The sequence below is a fragment of the Hemiscyllium ocellatum genome, chromosome 1, assembly GCF_020745735.1.
Source record: "Hemiscyllium ocellatum isolate sHemOce1 chromosome 1, sHemOce1.pat.X.cur, whole genome shotgun sequence".
Taxonomy (NCBI): domain Eukaryota; kingdom Metazoa; phylum Chordata; class Chondrichthyes; order Orectolobiformes; family Hemiscylliidae; genus Hemiscyllium; species Hemiscyllium ocellatum.
This window is the reverse complement of record NC_083401.1, coordinates 39,536,608-39,560,101: the sequence shown is the minus strand read 5'-3', so window position 1 is coordinate 39,560,101 and position 23,494 is coordinate 39,536,608. Positions and strand designations below refer to the sequence as shown.

General features: G+C 40.6%; 1 protein-coding gene across 5 annotated transcripts in view; it reads left to right on the top strand.

Moving 5' to 3' along the window:
* The window catches only part of LOC132830170 (zinc finger and BTB domain-containing protein 7C), a 243,471-nt gene that overhangs the window by 56,683 nt on the left and 163,294 nt on the right, over window positions 1–23,494 (top strand). Inside the window, exon 1 of one of the 5 annotated variants that reach the window (XM_060848405.1) lies at window positions 3,208–3,286. The exons of the other annotated variants lie outside the window; for them this stretch is intronic. The gene's annotated coding sequence lies outside the window, so the exon portion shown is untranslated. Of the gene's footprint in view, window positions 1–3,207; window positions 3,287–23,494 lie in introns of those variants that run through there. 5 annotated transcript variants of the gene reach the window in all.

Below are 23,494 nucleotides of genomic sequence, written 5' to 3'. Positions count from 1 at the left end.
ACCATCTGCCATTCCTTGGCTCATTGGCCTATCTGATCAAGATCCCATTGCTGTCTGAGATGACCTTCTTTGCTGTCCACTACACCTCCAATTTTGGTGTCATCTGCAAACTTGCTAACTATACCTCTTGTGCTCACATCCAAATCATTTATATAAATGATGAAAAGCAGTGGACCCAGCACCGATCCTTGTGGCACACCATTGGTCACAGTCTGAAAAGCAACCCTCCACCACCACTACCACTACCCTCTGTCTTCTACCTTTGAGCCAGTTCTGTATCAAAATTGCTAGTTCTCCCTGTATTCCATGCAATCGAACCTTGTTAACCAGTGTCCTATGAGGAACCTTGTGGAATGCCTTGCTGAAGTTCATATAGCCATCAGTGACTACACGTCAAAAAGGACTTTGGCTCATTTAGATTTAAGTCATGTAGGATCATGAAGAGTCTTATTTAAATCTGAGTACTTTAGTATCAATGGAATTTGCAGTCGTTCTTGGGCAGGAGTGGAGACAATCATATCTGATTTATGATTTATTTATTATCATAAGTATCTAATTACTACACAGTATGTTTTACTGTATTTTTGTATCATGGTGTCATTTTAAAACCCTGCAAAATAAACCAAAACATAAACATAAAGGCAGAACAAGGACTGTAAAGTTGGGCAGAGTTTATTTCTTCATTAAGTGCTCCGTTATGAGCCTGGTGGCCAAGCGTGAGTCTCCTTCGCTGTGCTGCAGCCACTGGAATGAAAGTTGCCATTCTTAGATGTCATCTCACCTCCATTGACACCCTTGACACTGCGTCCTTACTGAACTTCAACAATAGAGACACTACCAATGCAAGCTGATACCGCACCGGCCAAAACTTTACTCTGCTGCCCAGTCCACTTCGGGCCACTTTGCCTATGCAGCCATTGCTGATGCTGCCGGGTCTCGTACCAAATTAGCCTTTACTGTCACTACCTTGAATCTGTGCTGGACACAGCCACCATTGGGAGCCCAAACTTGACTCTGCCGTAGCAGCCATGAGTCAGCAATAGGACTGCCTCAACAAAACTGAAGCCATTGGGAACCCATACCCACTGTTGTTTCTACAAGTGCTGCTGGGCTTACTTGCTGTTGGTGTGATCAAGTTCTTCACCCAGAAGTATGTTAAATGAGAGAAGAGAGTAAAGGGAAAGAAATGAAAATTGGAAGATCCCCTGATCTCGGAAGCCCTCCTCCACTACTTGTCTTATTGGAAGAGGTACTTAATTTCTAACCAGTGACCCTTGCTGAAAAGTCAAAGTATAATTGCATCAGCTTAGCACAGGCTTTGGCTAGGCAGTGATAACCTTCATGGTCCAAGACTTATTTTGTTTTTAAGTTGCCTAAGAAGATCAGTGATGGATGCTGAAAGGGGAAGATTGGAGAGTTGATAGTACCTACAGAGAAAGGGAAATCCCAGGATCAAAATACATTTTCAATGTAATCACATAATTTAAATATGTGAGGCTGCATTGTTAAGTACATTAGAGGCTGAGATTGACAGATTTTTAATCAGTAAAGGAGCCCAGGGTTATGGGGAAAAGGTAGAATATCAGGTCAGCCAAGATCTTATTGAAGAGTTGAAATGACTTGATCTGAATGGTTTACTTTTGCTCCTATGGTCTTATGAAATCATTCAACTATGACATGAACATACCAACAAGGAACAAGAGTAGGTCACTTGGGCCTTTGAGCTTGCTCCACTATTCAATAAAATCATGGCTGATCTAATTTTACCCTCCTCTCTGGTTCCTATGTAATAATTATTATGGACTTAAATTTGAAGGCTTTGTAGACCTTTTCATAAAGAGCTCAATGAATAGATGATTATCTTTTTAACAAGTCATTTCTTCAAATTCACATGCCTAATGATAATTGGTTTAATGCTGACACCCTGCTTAGGCTTACCACTATCAAGTTGCAGCTTTTAGTTTTGGAGATTGGTGCCCAACTGAAAAAAAATGAAAGTTATGGAAGGGAAAGCCTTCCCAGCCTTCTGTCCACTCTCTTTTTTTCCTCCTTCCCCCCCCCCCCCCCCACTCCCAACCTAGTTTCTGAAGACGTCTCGAGTCCTGACCCAATCTTGCAATTATACTGGAGACGTGTACATGTGTTTGCTCACATCCATCTTTGTTACTGTCTTTGAATTTCAAACCGGTAACCATCTCAAACCTAATCCTTTTTTTGTCTTCAAGTACTAAAATGTATTAGCCAAATTTATTTTTCTTTTCCTAAAGTGAATCTCTGCAGAGAAGTTTTTATTCCTCCCTTTACTTGGTGATGTGTGTTTAGTTTTTTTAAAATTTATGTTGGGTTATTTAGAAGAGTAAAGTAGTTTGTAATACGACAGTATAAACAAGTATGTTCATCAGTTTCCCAAAGGGGGATAAACAGTTTATTTTTGAAAAAAACTAATGCTTTAAAATAAAAGTAATGTGCATATTGGAGTTCCAGTTTGAAGTTTTAAAATGAAAAGGACCAACACATGTCAGTTGTAAGTTTCACTGAGTTTTCTTCCTGGGTTTGCATCTTCAGTGAATTTTTTTTAATGAGTAAAAAGCTATTGGGTTTCTTGAACAAAAACATATGAGTGACCATACTGGTAACTAAGTAAAATGAATTTAAGTTGTGCCCTTTGGAGTAGTTAGACTGGACAAAGGTCTCCTTCTATCTTAGTCATGTCATAACTTAAAATATACTTTGCTGCTCAAGTCAAAACATTTTATAGTACCGTATGCATGTTGCTGTATATTTTTATCATGAGCTACACAAAATACTCCTCTATCTCTTTGCTTATCCACTACAAAGGTTAAAAATAAAATGCAATGTGCTACTTCAGTCTATTCTTAAACTCCATTATGAAATTAGAATCAATTTTTGGGCAGAAATATCTAGGCCCTTCAATGACGCAGCAACAATGAATCAGTTGGAAATTATGGCAAACAGAGAAATGAGATTTTTGACTTTGAGAAACAACGAAATCCAATTTTCTGAATATGGTTTTAATGGCTAGATGAGAATCATGCTCATGAGTGGTAAGTGGCCCATTTGCATGAATTAACAAGTTATCATTGTTTAATATCAAACTTCTATGTAAGTTATTATTTTCCCAGGTAATGGAGGGAAACTAGATGACGACAATTCCCAACATGAAAGTCTGAGTGGGTGGCGACAACTTGCTGGTGTGCCTGAAAACCTCAGGGTATGCTCAATGGGCAGCAACTGCCTGCCCTTCTACCCACGGATTTGGCACCAGGTACAGACAACATCACTTCGATACTGCACACCAGCACCGTCCATTTCAATGCTGAGGCTGAGCAGTTTTGTGTGCAGACAGACACATGATTTGGAATAAGGGTACATGTTGGTGTTCTTAGTCAGTGAGTGCTAAGAGAACAAGCTATGTGCTGACTTGAATGCTCAACATCTCTACCTTGTTTGTTTTTGTGCGTTGATGTCTCATTTGTAATTTAGAGGCTCATAATACTTCAGCCTTGCCTTGCTAAAAACTTAACCAGCAATGAACATTTAAGGGGTAGACGTTATAGCTGTACACCTGCACCATGTGGAAGCAGCTAATGCAGCAGGCACATTGTGGACTACTTGGTTGAAGGACATACGATCGGTCAAGGGCATTTCACAATCTTAGTACTAGGGCTTGGACACATTTAGTCAGCTACTTGAGGCATTCAGTATCAGGAGTTCCTTCTCCTTACGGTCTGTAGAGGTGGGCAGTGACAAGCCTATAGCTCCAGTACAACCAGCCTGAGGATTAGTGGAAAGCCAGTCAGGGAAGTCCTTTCAAGTCAGTCAGAAGGGTGGCCATGGTCAGTTCCACAGAACCATACAGTACAGAAGAGACCCTTTTTGGCCCATTATGGCTGTACTGCTGAAGCTACTCTAATTCTACACTTATCCCACTTTTTCTGCACAGGGCCCGTAACTGTGAACATTGACATTTCACATACTAATTGAAATACATTTTAAAAGTTGACATTTCCTGCCTCAACTACCCTCTCAGGCAGTACATTCCTAATTCCCACCACACTGGATGAAAAATCTTTCCTCAAATCCCTTCCAAATGTCATAATTATACCACTTTTTTATTAAACTTTTTAAGGGGAGTGGCTATTTTCTGTCTCCCTTGTCTATGCTTCTCGTAATCTTAAGTCCTCAAACAGGTCCCCTCTTTGCCTTCTCTGCTCTAAAGAAAACAACCTGTGCTTGTCCAGCCTCTCTCCATAGCTAAAATGCTGCATACCAAGCCACTTTTAAAAAATTCATTCAAGGGATCTGGGCATCACTGGCTGCGCCAGCACTTATTTCCCATTCCTAACTGTCCAGAGGGCTTGTGTCTGGAGTCACACGTAGGCCAGACTAGGTAAGGACAGCAGCTTCCTTTAGCGAACTAAGTAGGTGTATCCCCAACAATCGACAACTGTTTCACCAGATGTTGTGATTCTGTTCGCCGAGCTGGGAATTTGTGTTGCAAACGTTTCATCCCCTGTCTAGGTGACATCCTCGGTGCTTGGGAGCCTCCTGTGAAACGCTTCTGCGATGTTTCCTCCGGCATTTATAGTGGTTTGTCTCTGCCATTTCCGGTTGTCAGTTCCAGCTGTCCGCTGCAGTGGTCAGTATATTGGGTCCAGGTCGATGTGTTTGTTGTTAGAATCTGTGGATGAGTGCCATGCCTCTAGGAATTCCCTGGCTGTTCTGTTTGGCTTGCCCTATAATAGTAGTGTTGTCCCAGTCGAATTCATGTTGCTTGTCATCTGCTTTGTCATCTGCTTGTGTGGCTACTAAGGATAGCTGGTCATGTCGTTTCATGGCCAGGAGGCTCCCAAGCACTGAGGATGTCACCTAGACAGGGGACGAAACGTTTGCAATACAAATTCCCAGCTCGGCGAACAGAACCACAATGAGCACCCGAGCTACAAATCTTCTCCCAAACTTTGTTTCACCAGATTTCTAGATTTTTATTCAAATCAAATTTCACCATGTGCCTTGGCAGAATTTGAGGCTTGCACCCCCGATCATTACCTAGATCTCTGTCTAGCAATAATACCACTGGGCCCCTACTTTTTGATGGATCTTCCCTGCGTGCTTTCCATTTCAGTCACGTTCTTCTTGTAATGCAATAACCAGAACTGCTCTCACTGTTCCCAACTGTGGCCTAATCAAAGTTTTTTGCAAAGGTCCAAAATAACCTCTCTGCTTTTATAATCTATGTCACTACTGATTAAAGACAAAATGTCCCAAATGTCACCTTAACAACCCAATTAACCTGTCCTGTGCCTTCAGGTATCTGTAGATATGTACCCCATGATCCCTCTGTTCCTATGAGCTTTCTCATGTCTTGCTATTCATTGAATACTGCCTTATCACATTGCATACTCTCATCACTTTTCAGGGTTAAATTCCATCTGTCACTTGTCTGCTTATTTGAGCAATCTATTTATGTCCTCCTGTAACCTAAGGGCTTCTTCCTTCCTGTCAACCACATGGCTAATAGTTTCCTATTAGTTTCCTAATGTGGCCTGTATTCCTTAGTTTATCTCTACCACCCTTGAAGTTAGTGAGCAGATACCCCAGAAAAGTTAAGGAAGTTTATCTGTGCTGTGGTGGATAATTAAGGGAAGTTCTTTGTGGAATTTGGACATATTGTTCTGGGATTCGGAGAAGAACAATAATTGTGAAGGGAGAAAATCACCTGTAAGGGTGGAAAATAATAAGACATTAGAAGGTATGGGTTACTGTGGGTTCACTAGTCACCATTATCCTTGCTTCAATGGGGGATGATAGTGTGTACCAATGACTAACTAAGCTGTAGGTATGGAACTCATGGGTAAACTGTGGAAATGATCTACATCACAGAAGAAGGCCTTTTGGCTGATTTGCTTCCACACTAGTCAAAAACAGCTACCTTATTATTCTAATTCCATTTTCCACCCCATGGCCCATGGCCTTGTATACTTGTGATGCCAATAAACTTTGATATACTTAAATGTTATGACTGAGTGAAAATGTGATAGAGGCAGAAACAATGAATTCCACTGCCCTCTGGGTGAAATAGCTTTTACTCACACTCCTCTAAACTTTCTGCCTCTTACCATAAATCTATGTCTCTGGTCATTGATCCTTTCATCAAAACAAAAATTATGTTCTTATCTACCCTATCTGTTCCCCTCAAGTTTATACACCTGAATCATGTCCCTTCTTAATTTCTTCTGCTGTGTAGGGAAAATTACTCCAGTCTGTCCAATCTCTCTGCAAAACTGAAACTCCAGGCTATGCAGCAGCTTCAAGTCAACGCTGCACTCACTTCAATGCTGACACAACTACCTTTTCTGTGGAGTCCAGAACTGCACACTATGCTCTAGTTGTTTTATACCGTTCTAGAATAACTTTTCTGTTCTTAAGCAGGTATATCATATGCTTTCTTATCCACTTAACCATGTCCTGTTACCTTGAGTGGAGATGCACACCAAGTTGCCTATGATCTTTGGTGTTTCCTAAGGTCTTAATGTTCATCAAATTAAGAAAGGTGGTTTTAAAAATAAACAGGTGCTATAGACCAATGAGCTTGACATCAAGTAGTAAGCAAGTTGTTGGAGGGGAATCCTGAGGGACTGGATTTACATGTATTTGGCAAGGCAAGGACTTTAAGGATAGCCAATATGGCTTTGTGTATGGGAAATCATGTCTCACTAACTTGATTGAGTTTTTTTTGGAAGAATTGATGAAGATGAGCCACGAACATGATCTATATAGACTTCAGCAACGTGTTCGACAAATTTCTGCATGGTAGACTAGTTAGCAAGATAAGGTCAGGTAGAGTACAGGGAAAGCTGGCTATTTGGGTATATTTGCTACACAGAACTAACCTTATTTGCTATCCACTACACCGCCAACTTTGGTGTCATCTACAAACTTAACTATACCTCCTGTACTCCGATCCAAGACATGGATATAAATGACAAAAAGCAGTGGACCCAGCACCTATCCTTGTGGCACACCACTGGTCACAGGCCTCCAGTCTGAAAAACAACCTCCACCAGCACCCTCCTTTTATTTCCTTACTTATCCACAACTGATTATCCCTTTTCCTTCCTTTTTATTGGTATATTCGTTTGCTGAGCATGTCAAAAATCACTTGTAAGTCCTTCACTGTTCCTCAGTTATCCCACCATATATTCTTCCACCCTCAACCCATAGTAGTCTCCTTTTTTAAACACAAGACATGGGTACTGGATCTTACCTTATCACCCTCCATCTATATTTTAAATTCAGGGTCTTTTGATTCTTTTGAATGTGATACTAATGGAACCAAGACTGACAATTGTTAAGATGAGCCACATATTTCACAGGTCATGTTGAGTCTTTTTCATATCGTGCTTCTATTAGTAGGTTCTAGTGGTGAGCTTTCAATTCCAGTGCAGACTGATTATTTTTATAAGCTGAATAACTCTGCATAATTGACATTGTTGTAAAATTAAAATCAAAAATTGCCTGGGAAACTTAAATCATTTGAACAGCAATAGATGACCTGGGTTACATATAGATATGCAAGATCTACAGCTCTAGCAGTGGCCAAAAAGAAATCTGAAGTCAAACATTCATTGTGTCATCCTGTACTCAGTACAGGATGTAAATTGGTTTAATTCCCAGTAGTGAATGAGATTTGTTTCCTTTATGAAAATATTTGAGTAATTGACCGATTGTAAATCGTGGATTATCATTATGGCAAAAACACATTTCATCATTAGTGAAAATATAATGAGAAAATACTTGTTGACATTTTAAATTGGAGGTAGATACATACATGAAACACCAATAACTTGCCCTTTCACAAATCGTCTTCTATTTTCTTTCACTAAGGATTGTAGTTTGTGTATTTTATTTTTGTTTATGCACTTTTATCACAAGTCCAGTTCAGTCTCAATAATAGATATTTCAGCTCTTAGCACTTTTTCAAAAACCCTAATAACATTAATGCCCTACAATCCAATATCTGTTCGTATTTTCTGAATTTATTGACTCAGTCCTCTTAAAGGAGCTTTTAAAAATTGAATTAAATTCTTTAAAATGACTTCGTCTCAGTTATTTGAGGAAATGCTACTTGAAGTCCAGGATTTAGGCAAAAACAAATGTTGCTTTTGTTAATAAGTCAACAAAAATATTCAATGAGCAGGCTAAGTCAATTAATCTAAGAGTTATCAAAGTTTTATGCCTATCCAAGCTAAGCTAATTAACCTCAACATTGATAAAAGTCATGTTTGTCTAAATTGTTCTTGCTAAATTAAGCAAAATAAAGCTAGCCAGAATACCTGATTATGACAGCTATCAAGTTACCTCTGACAGAAATGCATGTGCAATTGCATTCCTGGTTTCAAAGTGTATGGCAACATTCTCCTTTTAAACAGGAAAATGTTATCAGAAATGAAATTTTTCTAGCATTTTCAGGGGAAAAATATTGTAAATGCAGCAATTTGAAATAAAATAAGAGAATTTATGAAAATACTCAACTGGTCTGACAGCATCTGTAAAGGGAGAAAGAGTTAACATTTCAGATTGATGAACAGAGGCGCCAAGGTATTTCCAACAATTTCACTTTCTTTTTGTTTTTGAAGATTGTAATGGACTATGATACAAACCATATGCCAACCAGGAGTCACAACCTTCAGGAAAGAAGGAATTGGAGAAAATTACTGAGGGAAGCATATAAAATGTTCAATAGTTGAACTTACTCTTACAACATTTATGCTTTCAGGATCTGATGCTGCCTGCATCAGATCTTTTCAATTAATTATTAATAGAAGGGAAAGGAATTTTGTTGGCTGGATTCAATTGATTGGTAATATACCCAAAGTGTTACAGGTTTTGTATTGGGACATAGTTTTATTTTCCTGTGTTGAAGTAAATGGAAGGTCAATGAATTCATGTGATTTTTTTTGACTGGTTGCCTCTGATACCTCAAGGTGAATTAGTTAAATTGAGTGTCAATATAAGGACATTGTATATTTATGTCTTGAACTAAACATCTGTGATTCGAAACAGGATATTTATTTTACAAATAAAATAGAAATGCTGGCTTGACAGTTGTTCTTCATTCTTTTGAGGGCTAAGTTTTGGACTACATGTAAATATTGATCGGATTGCATATTTATTTTCAATACTGTACTCGAGGGGTGGTGAATGCCAAGCACTGATAGTGGTGATTCTTGAGTACTATATGGTACCAGTATGTTGCAATGTAAAAACTCCCTCTTCTGTTGTTCCAGCCTCTCCATAATACCCCTACACATCCAATGAATCATATCTTATGTTGTTTAAATAAGTACAGTAGCCAAATTAATGCCAATTAGCCACACCCATTAGGATAGCTGCTTACAGTTGATTTTGGGTATTTTCTAATCAATTTGTTCGGAAATTTGTCACATCTGCAGCAGCTGGGACATGAACCCAGACTTTGACTCAGATAGGGACATTGTCACTGTGCCATAAGAGCCCAATATTTTTTGAGTTGTAGAGGCTATTTGGTCAATTTCAGTAAATCTGCAAATATGGCAAAAATCAATACCATTTCAATTCAGAAACAAAAACAGAAGTTGCTGGAAAAACTCAGCAGATCTTGCAGTCACTGTGCAGAGAAAGCATAATTAATGTTTCGGATCCAGTGACTGTTCAGAACGTTTCTCTAGCATCCACAGTTCTTAGATTTTTTTTTCTATTTCAGCTCAGCTTGTGGATCTAAGGTTTTCTAAATAGATTTATTATGATGCAACTCTAAAATTAGTGAATGTTTCCAATATTTGAATTGTTTTGATTTTATGATATAAAATTGCAAACTAAATGACACTATAACAAATACAAACTATATACTGCTAATGTGGTTCATCGTAATTGAGTAGCTTTGACCCCCATATTACCTCCTGAAGAAGGTGAATTTGCTGAACAAAACTGATGTTTGTTTGTTATGCATGAAAAAGTACTACTTTCAGTCAACCAAGAGTCGGCAGGAATTCATTTGAGAGGCATAAGAAAAGAATGAAGCTATCATTAAAAGGACTGATTTAGTGCTTTGTATGAAGTGGTGGCATCTAATTATGTCTGACATAGTCTCTTAATGTCTTTACTCTAATTATGGTACAGCATTTAAAAACTAGGAGCACAGGATCAGACAAGATCAATAACTATCTCTGTTATCCCCTTCCCAAATAGCAAGGCAAGATGGAAGTAAGCTGAGCTTACCTGGTTAAGGTGGAGAATTGGGAAAAGATAGCAATACATGGCAGGGGTGCTGTGAGCATCAGAGAGTGAGTGAGCACTATGACAGCAAGCGAACAGGTCAGAAATCAGGACTCCTGCCTGAAACGTCAATTTTCCTACTTCTCGGGTGCTGCCTGACCTGCTGTGCATTTCCAGCACCACTCGAATCTTGACTCTAATCTCCAGCATCTGCAGTCCTCACTTTCGCCAAGTTGGAAATGCAGCCTGATCATCTCCACAAGCTAAATGCGTGTCTTGAGGGCAGTGTCCATGCAGCAGCGTTGCAATCGTAGTTGCTGGTGCACTCTGAAGGGCAGCATTGAATTGCTAAAGTATCCCATAAGTGGAATGATAATGTGCTAGCCTGTAAGAACCCTCATGGGCATGTTGGATGCCATTTTCTGTGGTTAAGAAATTTGTGTGATTGGTCTTCACTAAGGGATGATCTAACCATCACCCCTTGACATTCAGAGGTGTTACCGTCACTGAATCCCCCACTATCAACATCATAGTGGTTACCTTTGATTGGAAACTCAGCTGGACTTGCCACATAAACACTGGCTACAAGAGAGTCTAGGAATACTGAGGCAAGTAACTCCCCTAAGCCTGTCCACCATCAAAAGGCTTAAGTCAGGAGAGTGATTGAAATATTCCCCAATTGCCTGGACAAAGCAGCCCACTTGACTGGCACGGCAACTACAAGCATCCACTCCTTCAACACTGCTGACATTACACTCTGACATGCAGAACACACTGCTACTACTTATTTACAAGATGCACTACAGGAATTTGCCAAAACTCTTTAGACCACTCCTTCCAAATCTGTAACCATTTCCATCTAGAAAGACAAGGACAACATATAAAACAACACCACCTACATGTTCTACTCCAAGCCACTAACAATCCTCACTTACAAATATACCATTGTTCCTTCAGTGTCGCTGGTTCAAAATCCTTCCAAAAGTCTTTGTGGGTCAGTCCCACAGCAGGTGGCCTGCAGTGGTTCAAGGCAGCAGCTCACCACCATCTTCTCAAGGGTAACTGGGGACAGGCAATAAGTGCTGTCTAGCCAATATGCCCCCCACCCCCCTTCCACAAGTGAATAAATCAAAAGCTGTTAAAACACCTGCTCCACTGTTCTACAAGTGAACAAAAAGGTGCAGTGATCTGTCTTGTGGACTGCTGTAGATCCTGTCATAACTATATGTTGGTCTTCATACAAAAAGATTTGAGTTCAGAAGTAGTGATGTCTTACCACAGTTATATATGACCTTGATAAGGCTACAAACAAAACCAGAAATTGCTGGAGAAATGCATCATCAGTGGAGAGAAAACGGTTAATATTTGAGTCTAGTGACCTTTCTTAAGTGAAAACAGTTAAGAAAAGGTGGTATTTAAGCTGATGACTGTGTTCAGATTCCCCACCGTGTAGAAACCGGCCCTTCAGCCCAACCAGTCCACACCAACCGTCCAAAGAGTAACCCATCCAGGCCCATTTCCCTCTGACTAATGCACCTAACTCTATGAGCAATTTAGCACAGCCAATTCACCTGGCCTGTACATCTTTAGACTGGGAGGAAACCAGAGCACCTGGAGGAAACCCACGCAAACACAGAATGTGCAAACTCCACACAGTCAGTCACCCAATGCTGGAATCAAACCTGGGACCCTAGTGCTGTGAGGCAGCAGTGCTCACCGCTGTGCCGCCCCAAGACCCCTTTCAGGATGAAAGGAGTGAGTGAATAGATAAAGATGGAGCCCAGAAAAAGACAGAGTTTAAAAAAAGGATAGGCAGACAAAGGGATTGTTGATAAGCCAGAGAAGAAAGGAATAGGATCAAGAAATATCTTTTAAATGCATATTCTCCCTAACTAGAATCTCATGTATTAAGTGCTATGAATTATTGCCCAAGAAGGTGCTCTGTGACCACTACTTTTATTTTTCTCATTACTAATGAGTCCAAAGATGTGAATTGGCCATGCTAAATTGTCCAGAGTGTCTAGTGATTGTGCATTGTACGTAGATTAGTCATGGGAAATGCAGGGTTACAGGATAGGGTGGGATGCTCTTTGGAGGGTCGGTGTGGATTTGATGGGTTGAATGGCCAGCTTATTACACTATAGCGATTCTATGATTCCATAATAATCTTTGAACAAGTTTAAAACCTGCATAATTTCTCCTGGAAAAACTGAGTTTAAGTGAAGTGACTGAAGAGCAAATCAAATTGTGTCTCAGTGCATGTTCTGTTGCCTGAATTATTACGTATTTCATTTGCACAGTAAAACATCCCAAGGAAGAAAGTGGATCATGAGTTCCACAGCAGTATTCATTTACTTCTGTAATATTTCTAGTTTTAAGTATCAGCTAGATTCCAGCACTTATTTACGCCAGTTGCTGTTAAGTCTCCTATAAAGCAACCTACCTGACAGATTTATCTTACAAGTTACTGTTTTTAAATGGTTAAATAAGCCAGCAATTTTATGTTCTATCAAGTTAGGATACTGTAACAATATAAATTTAGTGGAACAGAATTTAGTTTAAATTATTACTTTATTAGTACGATTTAAGTAAATTCTGAGAGTGAAGAATAAGGCTGCTGGAAAAACTTTCCAGGACACATCAATAAAATTAAAAATTCTTTCAATTTATTTTTAAAAATAGGAATTCACTATAAGCCCAAAAAGATTTAAGTTTTTTTGATTGGAGAGCTCTGTACTATATTTTAGAGAACTGGAAATTATTAAATAGTAAAATTCCATGTCAGTTGCTATTGTAACATACAGTCCTTGTTGCTTATAGCATTGATGACAGATTGCGATATGCATTAGAAGAAAATATGGCTACCAGTTGATGACATTGTTATTGTGGGAGATGTTCAAATATTGCCTGAGGGTTCTGCATCTCCTATGTCCAGTGACATATGCATGAAAACAAACTCGATATCTGACAAATAAGATTTGACTAGGTGTGAGTTTGAGAACTTGAATTTGAACCAGTAAATAAACCTATTCTGGAAGAAATTGAAATAATTTGACAATTCTGATCAAAGAAGAGTTAAGATCTGAGAAGTAAGAAAGCCCACCATCGAACAATTGGATAAATTCACCAAATGATTAAGTATGAAACCATCTGAAAGATATTGTGAAACTTGAAAGGGTTCATAAAAGATTTACAAGGATGTTGCCAGGGTTGAAAGATTTGAGCTATAGGGAAGAGGCTGAACAGGCTGGGGCTGTTTTTCCTGGAGCATCAGAGGCTGAGGGGTGACCTTATAGAGATTTACAAAATCATGAGGGGCATGGATAGGATAAATAGAGAAAGTCTTTTCCCTGGGGTCGGGGAGTCCAGAACTAGAGGGCATAGGTTTAGGGTGAGAGGGGAAAGATATAAAAGAGACCTTTTATATCTTTCATGCAGAGGGTAGTAAGTGTATGGACTGAGCTGCCAGAGGAAGTGGTGGAGGCTAGTACAATTGCAACATTTAAGAGGCATTTGGATGGGTATATGAACAGGAAGGGCTTGAAGGGGTATGGGCTAGGTGCTGGGTTGGGATGGGATATTTGGTCGGCGTGGACGGGTTGGACCGAAGAGTCTGTTTCCATGCTGTACATCTCTATGACTCTGTAACTGTGAAAGATGAAGATCTGAAGCAAACAACTTGCTGGAGAAACTTGACAGGTCTGGCAATGTGTGTGAAGAGAGAGAGCAGGGTTGATGCTTGAAGCCCAGACCTTCTGAATTTCATCAGCAATTTCTGCTCTTATTGGGAAAGAAGAGAAGATAGATAGGGGATTAACAGTTGAAAATGGGTTGTTTGTGCTGAAAGCAACCTATTTTATGACAGGATTTGGGTTGTGGGGAAGCAGTAGACCTGGAAGTAAGTGTTCATGCTCTGAAATAGTTGGTGTTGAGTACTGAAGGCTAAATGAAAAATGAGGTGTTGTTCCTCCAGCTGCCATTGAGTCTTGCTGGAGCAATGCAGCCAGCCTTAGACAGACATATTGGCATGGGATTAGAGTAGTGTGTTGAAGTGTCAGGAATCTGGGAGCTCATTATCATTTTTACAGGCAGAACATAGGTGTTCTGCAAAGCAATCACTCAGTCAATGTTTCCTCTCCCCAGTATAGTGGAGACCATATTGCGAACCGCAAATGCAGTAGACTTGATTGAATAAAGTGCAGTTTAGTCGATGCTTTGCCTGGAAGGGTATCTGGGGCCTTGGAGGAGGTAAATAGTCGTGTTGCACATTTTGTGATTGCACGGGAACGTAGTGTATTGGAAGTGGCGCAGGAGGGGACCAGGTTATCCTGGAGGAAATAGTCCCTGCAGAATGCTGACACAGGAAGAGAGGGAAGGAAAACATGTTTCTGGTAGTGGCGGTTTGCTGAAGTTGGCAGAAGTGAGGCCAATGATCATTTGGGTGGAGAGGCTATGGGGTGAAATGAGGACAAGGGGGGACCCTATTGTTGTGGCAGGGGTGAGGCAGAAGTGTGGCAAATGCGTTTGATTTGGCTGAAGAACCTGGCAGCCATGTAGCTGGGAATCCTCAGTTGAGGAAGAAAGTGGACATATCTGAGAATGTTCTTACAGCAAACAGGATATGAGGATATACAATCAAGTTAACTGTGGGAGTCAGTGGGTTTGTAACGGATATCAATGGCCAGAAATGGAAACAGATCTTGAGGAAGAAAAGGGTAGAGTCAGATGGACTGGGTGAAGGCGAGGGAAGGATGGAAGTTGGAAGCAGTTGATCAATTTTTCCAATTTAGATGACATCAATAAATTGGGGAAAGAGTTGTGGAGAGGAACCTGAGTAGGACTGGAATAGGGAATGTGCCATGTACCCTGTAAACAGACAAGCATAACTGGAGCCTGTATGGATAACCATGACTGCACCTTTTGATCTGAAGAAAATGGGAGGATGTAAGTAGGAAGGGACTGGACAAGCAGAGGAAAAACATGTTGTGGTAGGAAAAAATAAGTTCCATAGGGCAAGAACAGGCAGAAACAATGGGTCTGCATAGGCAGTCCTGTTTATGGATTTTGGGAAGAAGATAGATATTGGCTGTACAGGGTTGGGGGATTATGAGATGGGAGGCTTTAGGGGTATGTTGGGGGAGATCCTTAGATGAGATGTGATAGTCATGGACACAATAGCCTGCCTTGATGGTGGGGTCACAGTTAGAGGAGATAAGGGGGAGGTATCTGAAAGCTGGCGCTTAGGCTAAACAATGTAGAGGTTAATGTAATAGACAACAGCACCACCCCTGTCAGCAGGTTTAATTACAAAATTAGTTTTGGATCTGAGAGCACAGTGCAGTTAAGTTCAGAGGGAGATAGATTTGAATCACTGAGAGGAACATAGAAATTTTATAACTGACATCATGTCGACAATTCTCAATGAGCCAGTTGAACACAGGTAAGAGGCTAGAGAAGGGTCCAGGTGGAGAGAGAATGTTAGGGATAGATGAGCATAGGAACATGTGAATTAGGAGCAGGAAAAGGCAATTCAGTCCTTTGATCCCACTCTGCTATTTTAACATGATCGTGGCCGATCTTATCCAGGTGTCAACTCCACTTTCCTCCGGCTCCCCAAAGCCCTTTAACTCACTTTTTCATCTAATTGATTAATTTTGTCTCCATTGCAATCTGGGGCAGAGAGTTCCACAGATTCATAATCCTCAGTAGTTTCTCCTCATCTCCATTTTGAACCTATCTCACTCTATCTGTGCCCTTTTGCTCAAGACTGTCACACAAGGGGGAGCATCTGTTCAACATCGACCTTACCAATCCCCTTTAGCATTTTTTTTATCTACCTTCAATCAGATCCCTCCTTCATTCTTCTGAACTCCAGCGAATGCAAACCTATGCTATTCAACTGCCTTTCTGAACTGCTTCCAGTGGCAACATATCCTCCAAGTAAGAAGATAAAAACTGGACACAATATTCCAGTTGTGGTCTCACCAACACCTTTATATAACTGTACCCACAACAACATTGAAGAAATGTTATGTTGCTGAGCTGGGAATTTGGATTGACTCTATAAACGTACCCAGAACAACTGCAACAGGCACCCGAGCTCCAAATCTTTATGCAAACCTTGAGCATTACTTTTATAATCCAATCCTTTTGCAATAAATGCTTGGATTCCATTTGCCTTTCTTATTATATGCGCACACTTCCTATAATTTATGCACAAAGACATCAAGATCCCTCTGCATAGATCCATTTGAATCTGCTTTGCACTTAAATAAGAATTTGCCCTTTTTATTTTTCTGGCCAAAATGGACAACATTGTGCTTATCCACATTAAACTTTATCTGCTGTATTTGTAGTCCATTCTCCTAGCCTATCAATAGCTCTTTGCAAACCCTTTATCTTCTCATCACTGTCTGCCTTCTGACCTATTTTAGTATAGTCTGTGAACTTTGCTGTGTTATTCTGTTATTCTCTGTCCCTTTGCAGATCATTTCTATAGAATGTAAATAATTGAGGTCTGAAAACTGAACCCTGTGGCACCCCACTAGTCACAGTTCTCGATCCAAAGAAGGACCCGGTTATCCTGACTGTGTTTCCTATCAGCCAGCCAATCCTCTATCTGGGCTTGTATTCTACCCTTAACCCCCTTGGATCTAATTTCTGGTTCAGTCTTTTATGTGGAAGTCTAGATATATTCCACATCCACCAATATGCATGATCTACCTTGCTGGTTACATCCTCAAAGAGCTCCAGCAAGTTTGTCAAGCACTTCATGAAACCGTGTTGACACTGGTGAATTGAGCTATGTTTCCTATTCAGTTATCTCCTCCTTTTATGATTTATTCCAGCAACTGCCCTCTGACACAGGTCAAACTATAACTGGTCTATAGGCAAAAAGTGGGAAACTATCACCTTTTCTTGAAACGGTCTGTGGAATAGGGAGAGGCTCTTGCCCAAAGTAATGGGCACAAAGGCAAAAATTCAAAATGATGTCTTGCCTGAAACTCATTTGAGGTGGGATGCAGTGGGATAAAACTAAGATATTCACCAAGTACAGAATGTTTAGCAGAGTGTGGAAGGTCAGAAGGTAAATAAATACCTGACAAGGTGAGGTTGGGAGAAAAGATAGAGTCAGAGGGAAAGAAACAGGAGAGGATGAACATTCTAAACTGGTGTGGTACTTCCAGAGTTATTGCAGTTGGCACTCCTTAATGTTTGAAATGAAGAGAAAATGTTTCTTGTTAAGTCATCAAATGAGTAGAAGAACGAATTGCAATTGGGGGACAGGATAGCTTTGAGATAACACTGCCTCAACTGATGCAAAGAGAGGTCAGGAGTGTGCATGTGGTGGTGCATGGTACTGAATGTGGATCTCAGGATGCAGTAGGAGGAGCATTGTATGTCACAGCGATACTTGTGATCCTGGGTAGATTGGAAACAAGAAGATCTTTGTTTGGAATCCACATTAACTTTGACCCAGACGTCGTCTCTGAGGAATGAGTTGTGGCTACGGAAGCAAGTTTTAGCAAATACCTTCTCAAACATTAGAAGGGAAAACATATATAATTATAGCGAACAAGAAAAAAGGATTTCTATTCCAATTTGTTGGAGGAAGGAGCAGACCATTTAAGCTGGCCATACCTGAAAGAGATGTGGCAGTGAATTGAACACTAAAATAGCCAAAGAATTGAGGATGCTGAAGATCTGAAACAAACAGAAATTGCTGGAGAAACTCAACAAGTCTGGCAGAGCACCTATGGAAAAAAAACACAGTTGACATGTCTAGTCCAATTGTCCTCCTTCAGAACTGAAAGCAGCTAGGAAAAGGTGATGATAATACTGATGACTAGGCAGGCCTGAAAAGGAGGATATGACCGGTTGAAATGGAGCTAACCTTAGTATGACTGCACCTGCTTAAATGCATGCAGTTTTTATTTTCCTATCTATGATGACATGGTGAACCTTTATGTTAATTAAAACAAACACCCAGAAAAGCTCACCTTGCCTTATAATCTGTTAAAATATGAGTGACCGACAACTCCCAAATTCCACTATTTAAAAAAAATATCAATTTATTCTCCAACTCGAGTTGAAATGAACATTAAGCATCAACTATTCATAACCCTAAGCCCTCCTTTCTCTTAATTGGTAATTATCTGCCTCCAATTCTATAACAACACAGAACAATCTTGGTTATCTGAATTTCGGATTATCCGAACAAGATCTCAAAGTCCCGTAAATTGTTATGAACTCTACGTAAAAACACACACTATGAGAGAGATGGTTACCCACAATCACAAACAGAACATCCACCAGAACAAAAACAATTCCTTTTTTTGAGCATCCTGACGCAGAATGGGAGTAGGAGCAAACTACAGTGTATTTAAGATCATGCATTAACATCAACAGCAAACATCTAAAAGAAAAACTGAGCTGCCAACTGCGTTACATGTTCTTCCAGAATCTTAAGTACCTATCCCGATCTGAAATGCCACACTAACTAATCCCTCTCTCTCTTTCGTCTCTTTCACTTACTCACTCACTAACTCACTCACTCACTCCTACCTCTGTGCACACACATACAACTGCATGAATGAGTTAATGAACCTTTACTTTATTCTTGTCCCAATCTAAAATGCTGAAGAGGTGAAAGACATCTGATGAACACACGACACTCCTGAGTGGATAGAAAATTCGCTTCAAATAATCATTATGCTTTCCTTTGTTTATGATAAAATCAGTTATCCAAACAATCAGTTATCCAACCAAAATACTCCCCATCCGTCTTGATCGGTTAATCGAGGTTGTTCTGCATACTATTCCAATAAAACTCTTATTAAAAGTACATCAACTTAATTTCAAAACCATACAGTGGCTGTCATCTTTGACTTTCTTCTTTTGGCTGAAGACCTCCCTGGGTCGTCGTCTTTCTTTTTACTGCAAATAGGTTTCATATGAGAAGGTGTCTTTGAGAGAGAGTGTTTCAATGTCTTGGGTCTTTCTCGATGTCTGATTTACAAAATGCCTGCCTTTTTTATATCCCCCAACAACAGATTGTTTCATTGGTTCAAGATAGGCAAAACAATAAATTCAAACTCAATTGGGTTTGAGTATCCTGGGGCATAATTTAAACTGGTTAAATTTGAATTGTTATCAAAACAGCAACCAACTCCGGTATCCATTTCACAGCCAAATGTTACATGTTTTCAATTTTCTGGTACACTTTGAGACTGCTAGCTAGTCATATGACAGGTGCTTGTGAGCTCTGTGCAGAACAGCATTCACTCTCTTAAAGGTACAGTATACACCTTCATATCACTACCTAAGAGAGGACATATTTGTCATAGATGAAGTGTAGTGATACCTGGGATGGTAGAACTGTCATATGAGGAGAGATTAGTGAATACAGGATTATTGAACCAGTTTAGAAGAATGAAAAGGGATCTGATAAAATTCTAGCAGGGCAAGATGGACTAGCTTTCTCTTGTAGAGATCACGGTTTCAGGATACAGTTAGGACTGAGATAAGGACCACAGAAAGCTATGGATGTCAAGAGACTGAGTATACTGAAGTTAAAAATCGCGCAACAGCAGGTTATAGTCCAACAGGTTTATTTGGAATCCAAATAAATCTGTTGGACTATAACCTGGTGTCGTGTGAATTTTAATTTTGCACAACCCAGTCCAACACCGCACCGTCAAATCATGAGTGAATTGAAGAAAGTGATTGAGAAATGTTTAGATATTAAAGGCATTAAGGATATGGCAAGGAAATGTGAAATGATGTTCAGGTAGAGGATTATCCATGATACATTGAATGGTGGAGCATGCTCAAAGGGCCAACAACTTACTTGTGCTCCTAGTTTCTACATTTGCTTGACTTTGTCCCTGTCTCAGCTTATCTGTTGCTGAAATACTTATCCCATGTGCCTTTGTTACCCATAGAGTCATTGGTTCCAATACATTCATGCCTGGTCTCCCACAGTGTACCTTCTGTAAACCTGTTGTCATCTGAAACTGTGCTAGTGTCATAACTTGCAGAAAGTCCTGTTTCTCTTTCATTCCTCTATTTGTTACCTTCTCTGACTAGTTGCTGCCATCCTATGTCTTCATTTTGACATTCCCATTCTATTTTCAAATCCCTTCATGACCTGCCCCTCCCTATCTCTGTAATCTTATCAAACCCCCATACCCTCTTTAAAATATATCTTATTGAAGAAAAGGAATATTACAACAAATACAAAACCAAACAATTCAAACCAATGTAAAAAAAACACTAATTACATAATTAATAATGAACTTTAAAAAAGGAAATCACAACAGTAATAATAATAACGATAACAGCTCAATGAGGCAAAGCAAAAGCCCTCCACCATTGAGCGCATAAATTTAAACACACTCGTTCATAGTTCCTCCTCTCTGGATACCAGATCTATTAAACAGAATTGCATGGCTACATAAAGGCTCTTATTAGTATGGCAGATAAATCTGTACCCAAGTAGTCTGAAAAGGGCTTCACGTCTTCTAAACATTCTGTTTTATGGTGCACCATACTTGTGAGAAAGTCTAAGGGGATGTGTTCCATGACTTGTTTACACCAGCCTTACAGCTCCAGGGGCAACTGGGGGGGGGGGGGGGGAAGGGGAAGGGGAGGGGGGGGAAGGGGAAGGGGAGGGGGGGGGGGGGGGGGGGAGGGGAAGGGGAGGGGGGGAGTGGTTTCAGGCACCCCCCCCCCCTTAATAATTTTCTTTCTTGTACAAAAAGTGAGGATACTGAAAAGCCTTTTTTTTTGTGTGTGTGCATCCAATGGAAGTGAATTAATGAAGAGATACCGGGTCCATCTCCACCTCCATCTCCAAGTCATTCTCTATTTCGCCGACCACAGCGCTCCAGTATACCTGCACCCTGTGGCAGGACCAAAGTCAATTAGTGAGTGTGCCCATATTCACTTTGCATTTAGGACACATTGGAGATGCTCCCCCTTTAAATTTTGTAAGGCTGGCTGGAGCCAAATGGACCCTGTGAAGAATCTTCTATTGCAGAGCATGGGTTCTGTTGCAATTCAAGATCATTCTTGCATTTTCCCAGATATCCTTCCATACTCGAGAAGAAATCTCAACATCCATCTCACTCTTCCATACCTTACAGTCCGTTTGCAATCGTCCGAGGGACCCTCTCCCAATAGGTCATAAATATTGCTAACAGAAAGTGTATTCTCAGCACTCAGCATCTTCTTCTTCAGGTTGGATTGAGAAGAATCAATTAGAAGTGTGGTCTCTTCTTGTATGAAATTTTCAATTTGAAAAAAAAATGAAAGAGGTCCTACTGGCAACTCATATTTCCAAGCCAACTGGTCAAAAGACATCAGTATATCCCTTCGAATAAATCACAGGCAAGACACATCCCTAGCTGCCCATAATTTAAACCCTGAGTCCATCATCCCTGGTTGAAAACCTGGCACACCAACTATAGGTATAAAGAATGATGTTGTGGCAATATTGCCCTCACTCTCACACATTTGCCTTCCGCACCTTGACAGTATTAATAAGGAATATTGCTATAGCTCAATGGTTAAGTGTCCTAATTTTGTCCAAGAAAGCAGGCTCGTAAGGGGGCACTTTGCCTGAGATGCTTTGTTGTCCAACCAAAGGGAGTGAGGGTCCCCCCCTACCCCGGGCCTAGTCATTCACGCAAGATAACAATGAGCTTAATTGATAGTTTTGGATATCTGGGAGGCCTACTCCTCCCCAGCCTGTCAGGGAACTGAATTTAGTCAATTTGATTAGGGTTGCTTGCGATACCAGATAAAAGAACTGGACCAGCCATTCAGTCTTCAAAATGTTTACTCAGTAAAAAGCAAAGGGAGCATTTGCATAGGATACAGCAGACGGGGCAGAACGTTCATTTGAATCAGGGCTATCCGACCTAACCAAGAGTCATAGAGATGTGCAGCATGGAAACAGACTGTTTGGTCCAACCAGTCCATGCTGACCAGATATCCCAACCCAATCTAGTCCCACCTGCCAGCACCTGGCCCATATCCCTCCAAACCCTTCCTATTCATATACCCATCCAAATGCCTCTTAAATATTGCAATTTTACCAGCCACCATCACTTCCTCTGGCAGCTCATTCCATACATGTGCCACCCTCTGTGTGAAAACGTTGCCCTTTACGTCTTTTTTATATCCTTCCCCTCTCACCCTAAATCTATGCCTTCTGGTTCTGGACTCCCTGACCCCAAGGAAAAGACTTTGCCTATTTACCCTATCCATGCCCCTCATAATTTTGTAAACCTCTATAAAGTCACCCCGCAGCCTGCAACACTCCAGGGAAAACAGCCCAGCCTGTTCAGCCTCTCCCTATAGCTCAAATCCTCAAACCCTGGCAACATCCTTGTAAATCTTTTCTGAACCCTTTCAAATTTCACAACATCTTTCCGATAGGAAGGAGACCAGATTGCACGCAATACTCCCAACAGTGACCTAACCAATGTCCTGTACACCCGCAACATGACATCCCGACTCCTGTAATCAATACTCTGACCAATAAAGGAAAGCATACCAAATGCCGCCTTCACTATCCTATCTACCTGCGACTCCATTTTCAAGGAGCTATGAACCCACGCTCCAAGGTCTCCTTGTTCAGCAACACTCCCTAGGACCTTACCATGAAGTGTGTAAGTCCTGGTAAGATTTGCTTTCCCAGAATGCAGCACATCGCATTTATCTGAATTAAACTCCATCTGCCGCTTATCAGTCTATTGGCCCATCTGGTCAAGATCCTGTTGTAATCTGAGGTAACCCTCTTCGCTATCCACTATATCTCCAATTTTGGTGTCATCTGCAAACTTACTAACTGTACCTCTTATGCTCGCATCCAGCACCGATCCTTATGGCACTCCACTGGTCACAGGCCTCCAGTCTGAAAAACAACCCTGCACCACCACCCTCTGTCTTCTAGCTTTCAGCCAGTTCTGTATCCAAATGGCTAGTTCTTCTTGTATTCCGTGAGATCTAACCTTGCTAATCAGTCTCCTGAGGGATATTTGTCGAATGCCTTCCTGAAGTCCATATAGATCACATCTACCACTCTGCCGTCATCAATCCTCTTTGTTACTTCTTCAAAAAACTCAATCAAGTTTGTGAGGCGTGATTTCCCATGCACAAAACCATGTTGACTACCCCTAATCAGTTCTTGTCTTTCCAAATACATGTA